Here is a 10,973-nt window from a genome sequence, read left to right as displayed (position 1 = left end):
GCTCAGATGCATTGTAGTTCCGCTTAAAAACCACATAGAAATTCCAGTGTTCATTCCCATTGCATCGCTTTCAGTTCGTGTCACCCAGGCTCCGCCCTACCGGTTGCATCATGGGTCATGTGACTTCATCAGGGGAAATCCGTGTCACGTGACTTCATCAGGGAAAAGCCGGGTCACGTGACTTCATCAGGGTACTGCCGGGTCACTGTGTGGGCTTGAGTTGGACTGTGTGGGGTACTGGGACTGAAATGCTGATAAATATGTGGGGCAGACGTACTCTGCTCTCTACAAGAAGTTATGAGGACCAACAGATTGTAAAACAAAAAAAAACACCTTTTGAACAGATATAAAACAAAACACTTTTCATTGTATATTTACCAGACCAAAATAGTTTGCACAAGTACAATAACCCACTGAATGAATCCTCTTACAGCTCTGACTACAGACATGTGACATCCAAAACTGCTTTTTGAATAAGCCCAACAGTTTTTCTTGCAGGAAGAGAATCCTGGACCCCAGCGCTACAAGGCTTTCTCGCGCATTACTGGAAATTGAACTTTGTATCTCCAGCTTCTTCAACATTTAAAGTATCAGGATGACCATCAATCCCCCTCCAGGAGTGCAGCTGTTCCTATTCTCTCCCCGTGGACAGGGACACTTTGATGTACCCGACTTGCCGCCACCCTCTGCCCGTTGAAGAGGTGGTCAGGTATTCGGCGGGCGAGCAGGGCGGCTTATGGTATCGCTCAGTGACAGGAATGTAAAGATATACTTTACTGGAAAAGATAAGAGGAAATTGCATCTTTAATTATTTACTGGGTCGGTCTGACGGAGCCAGAGAGCCAGGCTGGAGGTGCCGGTGGCTCTTTGGAAAAAAAAAAAAAATCCCCACCATCTGTTACTGGAAGCAGGCCCTGGCTCCAGCGTCCAGCCTGACAGACCGCGGGGGGCTCCATTCTCTCCATAGAAAGGGACAGCACACGGTGAATGGTGTCTAGACAGAGGTGAAAGGTTAAAACACGCTAATCCATTGAACATGTTAAACTGATATCCTCAGCAAAAGAATAGAAAGGATCAATATGACTTCTACTGAGTGTGGACGGCTTTATCCTGCCCTCTAGCACTGGCAGCCTGCAGAATGGACCCATCCAGCCACCGCCAGGAGAAGCACAATATAATTATGATGGACTGACCACACCGACAATCTATAAGATCTTTACTGCTGTGACACCCCGACGAGGTGCAAGGAAACGGGGGGCTTGTTCTACAGGGCGGGGTGCTTGTTCTACAGGGCGGGGGGCTTGTTCTACAGGGCGGGGGGGCTTTTTCTACAGGGCGGGGGGCTTTTTCTACAGGGCGGGGGGCTTGTTCTACAGGGCGGGGGGCTTGTTCTACAGGGAGGGGGGCTTGTTCTAGGTGCAAAAAAAAAAAAAATGTATTAAAAAATCAACATACTCATTTTGGAAGTTTGCTTTTTGAGACGTAGGAAACTTCACCTCAGAAAGTCAAAGAGATACCGTTCTGGAAATATTATATATGGGCAACTCCTATCCTCGTATTGATTGGTGGTTCCAAATTAATAATGAACAACTGCAGTAGGGATCAGAAACAAAAGATACACTCCGCATCTTTCCAAATAACTGGTCTGCTTTATTTGACGCAATAGAAGGTAGATTACGTAGATATGACATTAATATTACAATTGTACTTTAACCACTTTCAGACCGGGCCATTTTGCTGGCTTAAGACCAGACCACTTTTTGCGATTCGGCACTGTGTCGCTTTAACTGACAATTGCGTGGTCATGCGTCGTTACTCCCAAACAAAATGGACGTGCTTTTTTAGAAAGTAGAGCTTTCTTTTGGTGGTATTTGATCAACCCTGCAGTTTTTATTTTTTTGCGCTATAAACAAAAATAGAGCGACAATTTTGAAAAAAACGCATCATTTTTTACTTTTTGTTATAATAAATATCCCCCAAAAATATATTAAAAAAAAATTTTTTCCCTCAGTTTAGGCCGATACGTATTCTTCTACATATTTTTGGTATAAAAAAAATCGCAATAAGCGATTATTGATTGGTTTGCGCAAAAGTTATAGCGTTTACAAAATAGGGGATAGTTTTATGGCATTTTTATAATTTTTTTTTTTTTACTAGTAATGGTGGCGATCAGCGATTTTTATTGTGACTGCGACATTATGGCAGACACATCAGACATTTTTGACATATTTTTGGGACCATTGTCATTTATACAGCGATTAATGCTATACAAATGCATTGATTCCTGTGTAAATGACACTGGCAGTGAAGGGGTTAACCAGGGGGTGGCAGTTTAGGGGTTAAGTGTTCCTAGGGGTGTGTTACTAACTGTGGGGGGCTGGGCTTTGTGTTAGTGAACATTGATCTCTGCTCCAATCACATGGAGCAGAGATCAGCGTCACTTGTTGCTAGGCAGAACGGGGAGATGCTGTTTACAACGTCATCTCCCGGTAAAGCCACACCGTGAGATGATCGCGGGCATCCCCGCAGCCATCGAGTCCGCGGGACCCGCGACCGGACTCGCAGGGCCGCCAGCGGTGCGCACACGATGGCAGGGCGGCATTTAAAAATGGACATACCTGTACGCCAATATGCCTGCCCGTGCCATTCTGCCGACGTACATCGGCGTGCGCCGGTCGGGAACTGGTTAAAGGCGTTGTAAACCTTCGTGTTTTTTTACCTTAAAGTGGTTGTAAACCCTTACAAACCACTTTGACCTACAGGGTTTACTTCCTCTTTAATGCATCCTTTGCATTAAGGTGAAAAAACACCTGGTAGTGACCGGCCCCCCAGCCCTCATAGTTTTACTTACCTGAGCCCTGGAACTTGACCCAAAAGGACACAATTTCTCTCTGCCCGGGGGTTCTCGACTCTTGATTGGATAGATTGATAGCAGTGCAGCCATTGGCTCCCACTGCTGTCAATCAAATCCAAAGATGTGGGCGCTGGGCATCTGTGGACGCCGAATGCTGGACTCGGGAGAGCGCCCGCAAGGTAATCCCCCTGGGGGAGCGCTTCTCCTAGGGGGTTATACGATGCGGGAAGGAGCCACAAGAGCTGTCGAGGGACTCCAGAAGACGAGGATCGGGCCCACTTTGTGAAAATGAGCTGCACAGTGGAGGTAAGTATGATATGTTTATTATTTAAAAAAAAAAAGAACCCTTACAATCACTTTAAGGCTCCATTCAAACCTGAGCGTATCAATTTACTGTTTTTTTGGGGCCTTTTTTAAGCGTTTTTTCCAGCTTTTTATAAGCTTTTTTTATCATTTGTTTACTTTCAGGACTGTCACACTTTGAATGACAATTGCACGGTCATGCAACACTGTATATATTTTTTTCACACAAATAGAGCTTTCTTTTGGTGGTATTTAACCACTTCGCGCCAGCCCTATAGCCGAAAGACGGCTACAGAGCGGACACTAACTGCGCCGCGGGCACGCATCGGGGAAGTTCTGTGCTGGCCGTGTCCCCCGGACACAGCCAGTCACAGATCGCTGTAAACGGCCAATCACAGCGGCCGTTTACAGCGTGATCGGCATGCCCAATGAGAGATGATCTCATATGTAAACATATGAGATCATCTCTCATCGCCGCTCTCTCTCCTCACACAGACAGCATGTGAGGAGGGAGAGATGAACCGCTGTGAGATCTCACAGCGGTTAGTGTAAAAAAAAAAATTTAAATAAAGGAAAATAAAGTACCCATCTGTCCCCACTGTCATCTGTCCCCCACTGCCACCTGTCAGTGCCATCTGCCCCCACTGCCACCTGTCATCAGTGCCATCTGTCCCCAGTGCCACGTATAAGTGCCATCTGTCAGTGCCACATGTCATCAGTGCCTCAGTGCCACATAGTGCCATCTGTCATCAGTGCCACGTGTCATCAGTGCCACATAGTGTCAGCCGTCTGTCATCAGTGCCATATCAGTGTCACGTGTCATCAGTGCCACATATTAGTGCCATCTGTCATCAGTGCCACATATCAGTGCCATCTGTCATCAATGCCACCTGTCAGTGTCACGTGCCATCTGTTATCAGTGTCACGTGTCATCAATGCCAGGTATCAGTGCCATCTGTCATCAGTGTCACGTGTCATCAGTGCCACGTATAAGTGCCATCTGTCATCAGTGCCATGTATTAGTGCCATGTGTCGTCAGTGCCACGTATAAGTGCCATCTGTCAGTGTCACGTGTCATCAGTGCCACGTTTTAGTGGCATCTGTCATCGGTGCCATGTATCAGTGCCACGTATCAGTGCCATCTGTCATCAGTGCCATGTCGGTGTCACGTGTCATTGTCCTGGTGCTCCAGGGCCTTCAAAAGTGTAATAAATAGTCAACAAGTTAGATGTGTAATTTATGCTCCTAGAACACGTGATGCGCTCCCTGCATGTTGGGCCTCTCTATGTGGTCAGGCTGTGGAAAAGTCCCACACATGTGGTATGGTAAAACTCAGGAGTAGCAGAATTTATTTTGGGGCATTATTTGTGGTATACACATGCCACGTCAGAGAAATAACCTATTACAATGACAATTTTGTGGAAAAAATTAAAATAAAATAAAAAATCTTCATTTTGCAAAGAATTGTGGGAAAAAATGACATCATCAAAAAGCTCACCATGCCTCTTACTAAATACCTTGGAATGTCTACTTTCAAAAAAGGAGTCATTTGGGGGGTATTTTTACTTTCCTGGCTTGTTCGGGTCACAAGAAATGAGAAAGACCACCAGTACAACAGCTTGTAGACTCTCTAACTTTCACAAAGACCAAATAATATCCGCTCATTTGGGTTATTTTTATCAAAGATATGTAGCAGTATAAATTGTGGCCAAAATTTATGAAGAAAAATTAATAATTTGAAATTTTTTATCACAGAAACAAAGAAAAATGTGTTTTTTTTCAAAATTTTCGGTATTTTTTCATTTATAGCGCAAAAAATTAAAAACACAGAGGTGATCAAATACCACCAAAAGAAAGCTCTATTTGTGGGGAAAAAAATGACAAAAATTTCATTTGGGTACAGTGTTGCATGACTGAGTAATTGTCATTCAAAATGTAAGAGCACTGAAAGCTGAAAATTGGTCTGGGCAGGAGGGGGGTTTAAGTGCCCAGTAGGCAAGTGGTTAATCACTACTGTTTTTTTGTTTTCTTTGTTTTGCTAAACAAAAAAAAAGAAAGACAGAAAATTTTGAGAAAAAAAAATATTTTTTCATAGTTTGCTATAAAATGTATTTTTCCTTCACCGATGTGCGTTGATGAGGCTGCACTGATGAGGTGGCACTGATGGGCAGCACTGACAATGAGGCTTTGACGGTCCTGATAGGTGGCACTGGTGGGCACTCATTGGCAGTGCTGGTAGCCACTGATTAGGAGCACTGGTGGGCACTTATAGGTGGCACTGGTGGGCACTGATGGGTGCTGAGGGAACCGATGTCCCAGTAACAGAAGCTGGTTACTGGCTTCTGTCTTCTCTCCTCACTCTGATCGCGAGAAGAAAAAAAAAGCCAATAACTGGCTTCTGTTTACTTCCGTGATCAGCTGTCATTGGCAGACAGCTGATCACGTGGTAAAGGGCCATGATGGGATTGGCCCTTTACCCTGTACTGTGATCAGCTGAGCTCGAAGGACTTGCCGATCACAGAGCGCACTGCAGCATGATCATGGGAGGATGCCCACCTGGCACTAGAAATCCACGCTGTAGCCGTGGTCTGGCTATAGCGTGGGCTAAAAGTGGGTAACGTGTTTTAGAAATGTATTATAAGCATTTTACAGTTTCAGGCATTTTTGTTTAGCCAATAGAAAGCACTAGGAGAGGGAATTAGAGGTGGAGAGTTGCTATTTGAGCATTTTACAAGCGTTTTTCTGCTCAAGTAAGGCGTTTCTATTGAAGTCTATGGGGCCAAAAATACTTGTAATCTGCCAAAAAGAAGTTTAAGTACTTTCTTGAGCTTCAGGCGTTTTCCTTTTAGCGACAGAACGGTCACATGTGAACGGGGGCCATTGAAATGAATGGGATTTTGCTTGTTGGGTTTTTTTTGGAGCTTCAGAGCCGGTGTGAACAGGGCCTTATGGTAACAAGGGGTGTAACAAAGGCAGGCTAAATTCTAGACAGGATTTAAAAGAATACAACATGTAATGAAAACATTATTAGTGCCGTGTGCAATACACAGGCAAAGCATATCAAATTAAAATACAATTATACACAGAATCCACAATTTCTTTAACAGATACAGTCTTGGAAATATTATACTTATTTAGGGCCCCATTCACGCCACTGCTAATGGAGAATGGCACCCCAATGTACCCGCATTGTAGCACACCACAACATGTGGAGTGCACTGCCATGTGTTGCATTACTCAGGTAAATATGCAGCAAATTTTTGGCTCCTTAGTGCATTAGGCAGTCCATGTAAATGAGATGCGTTAACACGCGTGCATTATACGTGCAACGGACCTGTCTAGTATGAATGGGAACTAATTGTTAGCCTGTAACAATAATCCTTAGATTAACTCTGAAGTTGGCCATAAATGGATTGGAATTAGGCTCGTTTAGCAGGAGCCAGATGAATTTCGATCCATCTATGGCAAGGATCCTCAAACTACGGCCCTCTGTTGTGGAACTACACATCCCACAAGGCATTGTAAGACTGACATTCACAGACATGATTGGCATCATGGGAATTGTAGTTCCTGAACAACTGGAGGGCCATAGTTTGAAGACCCCTGATCTATGGGCTAGATCATGGGTCTCCACTAAGCAAAGGACTAATTTACTGTCCTTCAAACTTTAGGGACACCAGACTGTGGCCATTGGGAGTTGAAATTCTCCATACATCAGTGGGAGTAATCAGTGCATCTTTGGCATTAGGAGGAGAAATATTGCCCCATCGTTGGTGTCAGTGGGAGGAATAGTGCCCCAATATTGGTGTCAGTGGGGGGGGGGGGGAATAGTGCCCCATCATTGGTGTCAGTGGGGGGAATAGTGCCCCTTTATTGGTGTTAGTGGGAGGAATAGTGCCCCAGTATTGGTGTCAGTGGGGGGAATAGTGCCCCATCATTGGTGTCAGTGGGGGGAATAGTGCCCCATCATTGGTGTTAGTGGGAGGAATAGTGCCCCATTATTGGTGTCAGTGGGGGGAATAGTGCCCCATCATTAGTGTCAGTGGGGGGAATAGTGCCCCATCATTGGTGTTAGTGGGATGAATAGTGTCTGATCGTTGGTGTCAGAGGGAGGAATAGTGCCCCATCGTTGGTGTCAGTGGGAAGAATAGTGCCTCATTGTTGGTGTCAGTGGGAAGAATAGTGTCTCATCGTTGGTGTCAGTGGGAAGAATAGTGCCCCATTGTTGGCGTCAGTGGGAAGAATAGTGTCATCGTTGGTGTCAGTAGGAAGAATAGTGCCCCATCGTTGGTGTCAGTGATAGGAATATTTCCCCATCATTGGTTTCAGTGGGAAGAATAGTGCCCCATCGGTGTCAGTGGGAGGAATAGTGCCCCAACACTAATCATTGTATTCTGCCGGCCAATAGCATGGCGGGAGTGATTCCTCCATCCACATCAAACATGTGGATGGGGTAGTTGGATAATTTTTTTCGTTCAACCCACTGGTTGAAAACAAAACTAGCAAAACAATTAAATATATGGCCATTAAAGCGAAAGTAAACCCATTGATTTAAGTTGAAAGAAACAGTTACATTTCTGGCATGTGCCTGGAATGTAACAGTCATATTTGTCGTGTCCTCAACCAAACTGTCATACCATCCAATGGCTGGTGTCATATCTAATCACATGTGCTGCACCATGGCAGTTAAAGATCAATCGGAGGCCAAGATGGCAGCTTCCTTGGCTGAAGCAGCCCATAGATGACTTGACAGTTAGTGTTGATGGGGGGAATCCCTCCTGCAGCGCTATTGTGTTCTGCCAATGGGGGCACAGGGAGCATTCCTGGCCGACAGAATATGATTGCTGCAAGTGGCTAAAAGTGCTAGCAGTAATCAAATGTAAAACTTCCGATAGGCTGGTTGTATCTGATCGCTGGATCAACTTGGGTACAATCAATCTGCCCACACCTGGTTCGAATCTTGGTTGGTCCCTGCTGAACAGGCCTAATTTCGATTCATGTATGACCGACTTTTAGACACATGCCAGACCTCAGCCTAGAGCCCCATTCACACTTGAGCCAAGCTTTATTTTAGTCATTTGTTGGGCTTTTATTTTTTTTTCTTGTGAAGTATGGATGGGAGAAGCTTTGGAGAAGTTCTGCAGGTGAGCATGGGACGAGACGACGGGGGGAGATAAAGAGCAGGAGGAGCGAAGAGGATGGTTTGGTTGACATTTGGAGACGGGGACCGGGCGTGCGGCGACTTATATAGGGACATCACCGGATGATGTCCCCGCCTATTATGATGTCACAGTCCCAGCATCCTCTGGGACTGTGACACCATAATGGGCGGGGACATGATCCAGCGATGTCCCTATATAAGTCGCCGCGTGTTACGTTGGAGCCATTGTGAGTGGAGGATGCGACGAGTCAACATCTGAAGAGAAGAATAGAAGAAAAGAAGAACAGAAGGCGGCGACAACGGCAACAGAAGACCGGGCCACCGCTTGTAAAAGAGCTATAAGAAGGTGCGGTGGCCCGGCAGAAGAACCAAAGAGGGGGACAAGACCCCCCGAAGTCGGAAGAAGAGGGCGGCGGCGAGGAAGAAAGCCGGGCTCCTCCGCTAGTAAAAGAGCTACAAGAAGATAGCGGAGGAGTCCGGTGAGAAGACCCCCGAAGACGGAATACCCCCGGAGCTGTGCAATAAACTATTTTAACCCTTGTGTATTGTGTTGTTTTGTACTTTATTTTACAGGTGAATGGGTAGGGGTACATTGCACCCCATACTCATTCACATAGGGTGGGGGGGCCGGTATCCGGGGGCCCCCTTATTATTAAAACCTATTAAAACTGAAGGGGGAGTAAGAATTCTATAATGACATAGAGGTCTTAATACAATTTGGTAAATACATAGAAACCGGTAGCTCTACGCGTTTCGTGGCTTAACCACCACTCATCAGGAGAAAGCATATATGGGATCTAAGAGTATTAAGACCTCTATGTCATTATAGAATTCTTACTCCCCCTTCAGTTTTAGTGAGGTCCTAGGTCCTGCAGATTTTACCTCTTAAGTACTGTCATATACCATGTCTTTTTGAGATGAATGAGGAAATGTTTTATTGTTTACATCATATGAATTCATTATTGTTATCTATATTTATATTGTTTTGTCCATTTTATATTATAAATGCACTTAATTGGAGTATATTTAGTGAATTTATTATCATATGTATCATTATGTGTATGTTATTTTGCATTACTACTCTGTATTTATTTATTTGTACTATTATTATGTATTTTTGTATATTTTGATTGATGTATCAATAAAACTCCTTTACATTCGCCCTTTTATTGTTTTGCTTCCATGTGCTGCATTTAAAGTCCCACCTCCCTTGTAAATTATTTTTCCCCCCTTTTTTTTTTTTTTATTTCATACGTGTATTACACCCCTATATACTGCACACCAAATAGTACACCTATACCAGTCCTTAAAAGGACCTTTGTGGACCTAGTAGTAGCTAGTAAATTGCAGACTGTCCCTGCTCCAAACACCAAACTGTCCCTCCCTACACTGAGAAACGACATCTGCAGAATCGGTCAGCAGCACAGCAGTGCACTATAATATGCTTTCTATATTTGAAAGAAAGTATATTATACGTATACAACCCTATATACTGTACACCTATACCAGTCCTTAAAAGGACCTTTGTGGACCTAATAGTAATAGCTTAGCTAGTGATTAAACTGACTGTCCCTGCTCCACACAGCATCCTTTCCCTACACTGACAAAAGATATCTGCAGAATCGGGCAGCACAGCAGTCAGCAGTGCACCATAATATACTTTGTATATTTGAAAGAAAGTATATTCTAAAGTGTATTACAACCCTATATACTGTACAGCTATATCAGTCCTTAAAAGGACTTTTGTGGACCTAATAGTAATAGCTAGTGATTAAACTGACTGTCCCTGCTGCACACAGCGTCCTGTCCCTACACTGACAAAAGACAGACAGTAAAATGGCCACCAGATCAGGTCTATTTATAAGGTAGGGGGTATGTCCAATTGTCCATGTGCTGAAATGTCTCAATTGGCTGTCCTGTACCCCATGATGGATGTGTCATGGGTCAAAGTTCTTCACAATGTAAACGCATATGTCCGCCACGTGAACAGCGGCAGAAGTCCGCCGGTTTGGCAAATCGCGAACGAGCAAAATTTGCCGCGTACCGCAAGGCCATCTCTAATGCAGATTACCATACAGATGCAGCTCCATTAGTTTTCCCTTTTTCAGGCTTTAAATTTTCCTCATGCCAATAACATACTTCCTGTCCTATTGTGATAACACTGCTTCACACTTTGTGTACTGCACCTTTGGAGAATCAGCATAGACACTCAAGTATTTTAGAACTACAGAACAACCCCCCCCCCCCCCCCAATCAGTAGCACTGGGGGGGGGGGGGTCTGTAGTCCACACAATCAGCCTGTCTGTACATGGATTAAATCTGCATTTCCCTGCTGAACAGGCCAAATTTCGATTTATGTATTACCACCAGACCCCAGCCTAGAGCCCCATTCAAACTTGAGCTAAACTTCTTTGGTAATTTCTGGGGATTTTTTTAGGGTTTTTTTTTTAGTCAACAGGAAAACGAGTTACTATGCAAAAAATAAATAAAAAAAAGGGCAAAAAAAAAAGACTTCTTCTCCCACCCTCATGACTGGTGCTTGGTGACTGACCACTTAGGTCCCAAGCAATGTCACATGGGGATGAAGCAGGGTTGTCTTAATGCATGGGCCCTCCTGGGCAGTGCCCAGGGGCCCCGTTATAATCTTGCATTGCA

This window comes from Lithobates pipiens, unplaced genomic scaffold (genome assembly GCF_037356315.1).
Source record: "Lithobates pipiens isolate NorthernLeopardFrog02 unplaced genomic scaffold, aLitPip1_a1.2 Scaffold_3, whole genome shotgun sequence".
Classification (NCBI taxonomy): Eukaryota; Metazoa; Chordata; class Amphibia; order Anura; family Ranidae; genus Lithobates; species Lithobates pipiens.
This window is presented reverse-complemented; position numbering follows the sequence as displayed.